The following is an 8,070-nucleotide window of genomic DNA, read 5'->3' as shown; positions in this document are numbered from 1 at the left end:
TCTATCACCTGATTGATAGTGTGAATATGATCTATTGTTGAGTAGCCTTTACAGAATCCTGCCTGGTCCTTTGCTTGACAGAAGTCTAAGGTGTTCCTGATTCTATTTGCGATTATCTTTGTAAATAGTTTGTAGGCAACGGACAGTAAGGTGATCGGTCTATAATTTCTCAAGTCTTTGGCGTCCCCTTTCTCATGGATTAGGATTACGTTAGCGTTTTTCCAAGATTCTGGTACGCTCGACGTCATGAGGCATTGCGTATACAGGGTGGCCAGTTTCTCTAGAACAATCTGCCCACCATCCTTCAACAAATCTGCTGTTACCTGATCCTCCCCATCTGCCTTCCCCCTTTGCATATCCACTAAGGCTTTCTTTACTTCTTCCGGCGTTACTTTTGGGATTTCGAATTCCTCTAGACTATTTTCTCTTCCATTATCGTTGTGCGTGCCACTGGTACTGTACAAATCTCTATAGAACTCCTCAGCCACTTGAACTATCTCATCCATATTAGTTATGATATTGCCGGCTTTGTCTCTTAACGCATACATCTGATTTTTGCCAATTCCTAGTTTCTTCTTCACTGTTTTTAGGCTTCCTCCGTTGCTGAGAGCATGTTCAATTCTATCCATATTGTAATTCCTTATGTCAGCTGTCTTACGCTTGTCACTTAACTTCGAAAGTTCTGCCAATTTTATTTTAGCTGTAGGGTTAGAGGCTTTCATACATTGGCGTTTCTTGATCAGATCTTTCGTCTCGTGTGATAGTTTACTGGTATCCTGCCTAACGGAGTTGCCACCGACTTCCATTGCACACTCCTTAATGATGCCCACAAGATTGTCGTGTGTCACAAGATATGTGACAACTTTAATAAAGGGTGTTGCAGGGCCTCTGCTGAAATAAGTGTTCCCTTGAAGTCATGTTTTATAATTCATCACCTATTTTTAAAAAGGGCTTTAAAAGCAAGTGGTGCAAAAAAAATTGATTGTTCAATCTCCATGTATAAACATGGAATGATGCCAGTCTTTACCTCAATGACATGGCTGGACTGCACACTTTGGGCCTTGTGAATGTGGGAAGCTTTGGTCGGACTTGTGCGAAATTTTTCACATGCTGCAAAAACTCTAGCTTTGCCAGTGACGTCTTTAAACCCAAGGATGTGAGAAATTATTACACATGCCCCTGAAGGAAGCATTGCAGCAGTGCAGTCTGTTTTGCTTGGTCTTCTATACTGTTTGCTGTGGAAAACATATTGAGACACTGCAACTTTGCCATGTTCCACAATGGGACCGACTATCATGCAGCCAATATGGTTCATTAACAAATCTAAAACTGGCTGCTGCACTTTTCGTGGCTTGCCAATCAATAAAACAACTGCTCGACATTTTGCAGCATTCCCTTTAGTTAAAAATTCTCTAGTCTGAGGGAGAGTTGATGCTTTCAGAATAGCGAAAGAGCTAGCCATCAACAGCCATTCTACAATTTGGATTGGCACTCCTTTTGCAGATGTGACTAGCTCCTTCACATGCCCAGTGTTGGATTCAAATACAAAGCAGGAATGTGACCAAAGTGGTCCCTGCAGCGTCACACTCTTGGGCAAGTGCAAAAGCTGGTGTACATTAAATGTCATTTCTCTTTCTCCATAAAGAAATTGCACACCTACTACAAACTTCACTAGTAGGCTAGCGCTCTCACTGACATCAGTGCTGCTAACATTGTCCATTAGCAGTAGGGATACTCCTCTAATAAGCAAGGTGAAGTGCCTGAGATACTCGATAAGCAAAATGCCATCTAAACAAGGCAGTGAAAACCACAACAGCCACTGCTGCCACTCTGAAGCCTTCCAATACTTCCGCAAGGAAAGGGTACGCAGCAGCCTGAAACACAATGGTGGCTTGATGTTGCACAGCCGCTTGTCTACAGCATTGAGCAGTGCTGGCCTCCCAATATAGTAGGGCTGGCCCACACTAGAGAGCCACAGTTCCGTCAACTGTCGTGCAACTGCCAGCAACACACAATGCATGTAATCTGGCGTGAATCCCCAGATTATGTCAAAGTGTGGCATATTCATTAATGGAGTGGGACCTTTTATGCCTTGAACAATTGTCCCTGTGCGTGCTGCTGTCTTCATGGCGTCAATGGTTTCTTCCATTGTCCTGTCTGGCACTGGCTCGTCGATTGTATACTTAATGGTTCCTATTCCAAAAGAAAACACAGGTGCACAAATCAGCAGGTCAATCCTACATGCTAATATCAAATTCTCGACGGTGTTTTAATATTCAAGTTGATGTACATAGCACCTTTTATGCGGCTGCTCCTCCCTTATCGATGAAGAAAAGTAATCTTGACTTAAAAATGGCTACAGCAAGATGACGATACTTTATTGGAAGCAGCAGGTGAAAAATAAGATCATGAAGCACCATATTACGCACTGCTATACAAACAATAAATATTTCTGGAAGTATTATACTGTAATTATGTACTGTTCTATTAAACACATTGAAATTACATCAGCATACAATCAGAATCTATATATATGAAGATTCTTCATGCACTGGGCTTTACCTGTCCTACAGCTATGTAATTACCATACGAAAGCTTTCTCATGCGAGAGGCACGAAATTTGATTACCATCTATGACAAACCCAGGATGCAAGCACCAGCTACAGCCAAAATGCCCATTGAACTGGCGCATATTTTGCATTATTGCCCTTGCTGGGGCATCAGCACAATAGCTGAAGGGGTGGACCTGCAAAGCAATGAGAGCAATGTTACCAAGAATTAAATAAAGGGCACCACAAATCTGAATAACCCATGTGGATTTTGACATTCGCTGCAGTCTGAATAAGAAATGGCGTGTTGTCTTCCAGGTTTAGAACGTATAGAAAGATTATCTTGTAAAAATGTAAAACACATCTGAATAACTTATGTGCCACACTAATTGCATTTCTGCATTTCCTTATCACAAGCCCCAGCAGTGCATTCAAGTTCACATTCAAGAGGTAGAACGATATAACTTTTGCCAAGTGTGACTGACAAGAAACAGCTAAAGTATACTTTTGTAGCGCCCATCGACAACGCTACGCACGGACGCTAAAGGTCGGCACTGCGAAAGATGAGGAAAAACGTTGGGCAATGCGTGATCATGGCGCAAGCATGGCACGCACTAGTTTGTTCTAAGAGCCTGCTACATTGGTCCTATAGTTCTGGTGCTCCGCTGCAATCCCTCGGTTCGCGACACCATTGCATGTATGAAATCCAAGCTGACTGGCGTGACAGCAGTGCTACTTATGTACTGTGTCCAAGAAAAAGTTGGGAAAAGTGGGATTGGTAACGATGTTTTTGAAAATGACAGACAATGTTGCACTGCGATAATAAAAAATGACGCCATCCGAATTCATGCGCACCTTAATTAAAACACTTATCACAGTTGTCATGCACAAGTTTGTCAAGTCAGAAATAGTGAAGGGCAATTGCGTAAACCGGGGTGCACTAGTGCAGATGAAATGCTTTGGTAGTGTGCAGTAAGCATTATATTATGTAAAAGAAAAGAAAATACAAGCTAGCTGGCCAAAAAATTTGGTATCAGGCTTTACTCCCTCAAGTTTTGTTACTGAATGTCACATGCACTCACAAAATCTGCATATAACATTTCCCATGTAATATCTGACATCAATATAATGCCACCCCGGTTGAATGAGCACTACTAGTTTTTAATGCTGTACATACCTTCGATGAGATAGACTTTGTGCCATCCGTCTAGGTGATGCCGCCCTGCATGAGGTCCTCCACTTCTTGAACAAAACTGCCCATTAGCAGTCCCATGTCAGGATGTGACTGCCCATACCAAAGCGTGGTGGTGAAAACATGTTTGCCGCGGGTATGTGGAGGCAGTTCATTGACTGTCACCTGAACTGGCCAAATAGAGTACTTTGAAGACTTAAACAGTGGGCTTCCGTCGGAGTTAACGGTCAGGCTGAGGTCATATTTGTTTAATTTCTGGCGCATGGCTCGGTAGGCTTTGCCGTCTCTTATGTCCAGCATTTCATTTGTTACGCTACTTTTGCAGCGGTCTTCGATATGGTCCAGCCTTTCTCGGAGGGTAACTGCAAGTCCTTGTGTTGAAAGTAGGGACACCAACTGTTGGCGCAACGGGAGGCTGACAAAGAAATGTCCGTCACGCATCATCTCTCGCCCGCAATACCCTTTAGTGCACACATTGCAGCTGCCCCGAGTTCCATTTCGCTCAGCCAGGAGTCCTGACGTCTCAGCTACGAGAGACGTACAATCATTGCAATAAAAATGAAACTTGGCGGCGTCGATGCTGATACCAGCGTTTTTTTTTAACAGAAACTTTGTCACCGGTAAATCACGTCTTCGCAAGACATATTCAAGTAATCTCTGCAGTGCTTCCACCGCTTTCCAAGGAAGCTTGTATTCGATCGCGAAGTTCACAGCCAGTGCTAACAAGTCGTCAGGACTCAGCTTCGGCTCCTCCTCCTGGGCTGGTTCTGGCGGCAGTTCACCGCAAGAACTTGGTTCACTCTCTTCGCGAGAAGGCAATGCTGAAGGCACGTTGGAATCTTCGTCAGACTCCAAATGCGCGGGGCTGCAAGACGCCGAAGAGGCGGTACACGTGTGATGTTGAACGGCTGCCTGCTGCGTCGCTGTGTCTGCCGTCTGCGGCACAGACCGCATTTCAAGTAACCTTTTTCTTGTAGTGTAGGGAAGGTCTGTGACATCCCCTCCAGTATCGAGATATCGTTTCCGGGGCCTCATTTGAATACACACAATGTCGCGCACACACTAGCCACCAACGAGTTATAAGCTGTTGTCTGTCTCAGTCATAAAGAACCAAGCTAGGCCACCGGTTAGCTGTGGTTAGCTTGGCTAGCTGATCTAAAACACGGTGATCATGCCATGTTATTTTGCGTCGTCAAACTTTTGAAAAATGTTTGAGCGAGCTGAGATTAAATTCACAGTTATAAAATTGTAGAATAAAATTCAAAAAGTACAGTTATGTTTGCTCATTCTTTTTGATTCAACGGCTGCGGCCGGTCATTATATCCAATCTAATGAGGATGGATGTATGAAAATCCGACTCGATCCACCAGATAGCCGCTGCAACACATTTCACGACGTGCGTCGGTGCGGCGAGTAGCTCGTTTTTATTGTATTAAGATATGTTTGCTTTAGTGAGGTTTCTCAAAGAATTCGACAAGAACCGGCTGTACATTGTGACGGCCAGTTCGATTTTAGACTTTCATCCTCGCAGCACAGAGGATTTTAACAACAGGACTGTGTACTCGGTATTCTGGGTTGACGAAGAGAACCACGAGAATACGCGGGCCTACGAGGCCCAAGTTCTGCTGCTGGCCGGTAAGGTTTGCACACGTGGAGCTTGCGCGCACGTGCTCGCATCTTGCTCAAATTAAGCGTTTAAATTTGTTTACAAAAGATGAAGCGCTAACAGAGACAACACACTAAGAAAGAACAATGACATGGCAAGCGCCTTGTTCTGTCATTGTCCTTTCCGAGTATGCTGTGTATGTTCGCGCTTCACCTATTAAAAGCTCTGAATCATCTAGCCCCACAGTTTGTTCTACTGCATATTTGTTTAAATCGTAGACCATGAACTACTGGCATGTAATACAGATGTAATCTGAAAAATACGAAATAATTTTTGCAGTAGCAGGCGATTTCGAATGAGCAATCGTGTACGGACTTCATGCAGTGCGTATGGCGAGCGGTGTGACCGGCCACAGGCGCATGTGTGTTTTCGAGATTAATCGGCAAAATATTAAGGCAATGCACGAGGCAGTTAATTTGACTGCGCCTGCACATGCAGCCAACGTATTAATTAAGCAAGACAATTTATTTTCTTCGGGTGTAGTCAAAACGTACGTTAGAAACATGTTGACATATGTCAATGCACGGACACGTTACCATCGTGACGTGCAATTACACTAAATTATTCCCATCTATATAAGCAATAATGCTTGCTCTAATGTCGCACTGTTTTGGCAGGCAACTTGATTCTTCAATTGTACTACTTGTGCCTGCATTTAATTAATACTACTGCTTTCATTTTACTATTCATGTAATCCCCCTTATATGCCGTACTCATCAGAATCCCGGGAGGAGCTAGAAAATAAGAAGTCGACCAAGAGAGTGCCCATGCCAAAAATACAAATGGAAGACGACAGTGAGGATGAAAGGCCTAGTGCCAAGAGGCAAGACAAGCAGGTATGCCATGAGCTTAGGGTGCAGTTTCCTATTATCTCGTGACCTAAAGCTTTACCAACTCAGTATTTTTTACTGTTTTTATTAGGTATCACAAAAGCGCAAAATTGCGCAAGCAAACGCAAAAACTGCAAACTATAGTAGAATTCTGGCAAAGCATCTGCAAAGTGCAAAAAAAAAGCCAGGGGTGAGTCATGCAGCCAGCCCAATCAACAAAGCCATGTAAGTGTGTCTGTACACTGTGTATTTGCAATTGATAATCATCTAAATGATTCAATTTTTCAGAGCCCAAAACCCCATTGGGAGTGCAACAGTTCATCATCTGAGGATGAATCTCTGATATCCGAGTCAGAGCTGCAAAAAGAAATAGCAAAAAAAATGTGGAGAGAAAAAGCTCAAAAATTAGAAAAAGAAAATGAAATCTTGCTGGAGCAAGTGGCATCGCTTCAGCGGTGCTTAGAAAGCAAAATATTTCAAGGTAAGCGTAATCACCTTGGCTTGAACACACTGAATAATGCATACTGCCAGAAGTGTGTAAGAGAGACGCGCTTCAAGAATCGTATATATTTTGAGACAGGCATGCTCATAGTGTGTAAATATTGGCTGTGCATTAAGCATATAGGTATAATTGGCATGTACAGGCGCCGACAAAAGTGGTATACTCCACGCAGCGGGAGCTGGAGCAACGGCAAACTGCATCGCAATGCCATCTACAGGCAGCATCTAGGATTATGTCTGTCGATAATAAAGGGCACCCATTGGCTGTCTCGATCCGAGATGCTGCCTGTAAATGGCGTCGCAATACAGTGTGCCGCTGCGTGGAGTATAGCACTTCTGTCGGCGCCTGTACATTTTGTTTTAGTGAAAGCTTCTCTTCAGAGAAGGGACCATATAGCAAGAACGATAGAAAGAACTTGCCTTCCATTGCAAGGCAAGTTCTTCCATCTAGCATTCAAGTCGAAAGGCTAAAGCCTACATTCCTTATCAGATACACGCATTATTGGTGACTTGTTTTAGTAGCTTTAATGATTAACTGCGTGTGTTACGTGTTATGCTAATATTTAAACCTGTCTGTTATAGTGTAAGGCATTCATGCCAAGCAAGAGCATAATGCCAAAGGCCATGGTAGGATGGGTGAGCTATTTCATTTCTTCTATACTTCTGGGACCATTTCTGGAACACTTGTATTATTTCTAAGCAACTCTGTTTTCTTTAGTGCTTTACTAAGTGTTTTACTGTACTTCATTCCAGAACAAGCCATTTGCACCAGGCAAGGTTAGTACATGGAGAGCTGTGGTTAGGCAGAAAAGATCCTTTTGCTTCTCTTTGTGTGATTATAGCCTTAATTACTGGGAAGATAAACTTTTTATAATGACCTAAAGTTCTAATATCTAACCACAATAATTTGATGCTTTTTCTGCAGCAGATGATCACGTAGGACGAAGTCCAATGACAGAAGGTAAGTGCTTTCAGTTCCTCTCACATTCAGCTAAAAGCATTTTTAGGCAAATGAATTTTCAGAAACTATTTGCAGATATGTGTGCCTGTGTCATATGGGCACTATTGAGCCAAAAGCCTTTGAAAAATGATTCTGAAGAGAGGTAGAGAGCATATGAACACAGTACCTGTTGCAGAGGCGCAGTGGATATGGAATTCTGCTGCTGAGCACAAGTTCAGAACTTCGACTCCTGGCAATAGTGGTCGCATTCCAATTCAGACAGTAAAAATGCTCGTGTACTGTTGTGTCGGATGTAATGTAATTGTGTCTTGATAGCATTATTTCAATGCTAAGCTTGTTTTAAAACACTTATTTGCACACACAGTGGCATT

At 43.0% G+C, this 8,070-nt stretch overlaps 1 long non-coding RNA gene and 1 pseudogene across 1 annotated transcript; one reads left to right on the top strand and one right to left on the bottom strand.

Annotated features, from left to right (window-relative positions):
* Positions 1-762: 762 nt before the first annotated feature.
* On the bottom strand, positions 763-4,828 carry LOC135915953 (uncharacterized; annotated as a pseudogene).
* Positions 4,829-5,154: 326 nt separating this feature from the next.
* Positions 5,155-6,372, top strand: LOC135915954 (uncharacterized). The gene is made up of 3 exons (XR_010568796.2): positions 5,155-5,376; positions 6,128-6,243; positions 6,329-6,372. It is a non-coding gene; the product is annotated as an uncharacterized lncRNA (long non-coding RNA).
* The last annotated feature ends 1,698 nt before the right edge of the window (positions 6,373-8,070 follow it).

This window comes from Dermacentor albipictus, chromosome 2, assembly GCF_038994185.2.
Source record: "Dermacentor albipictus isolate Rhodes 1998 colony chromosome 2, USDA_Dalb.pri_finalv2, whole genome shotgun sequence".
NCBI classification, from domain to species: Eukaryota; Metazoa; Arthropoda; class Arachnida; order Ixodida; family Ixodidae; genus Dermacentor; species Dermacentor albipictus.
Note: the sequence above shows the minus strand (reverse complement) of the source record. Positions and strands in the feature narration are given on the sequence as shown.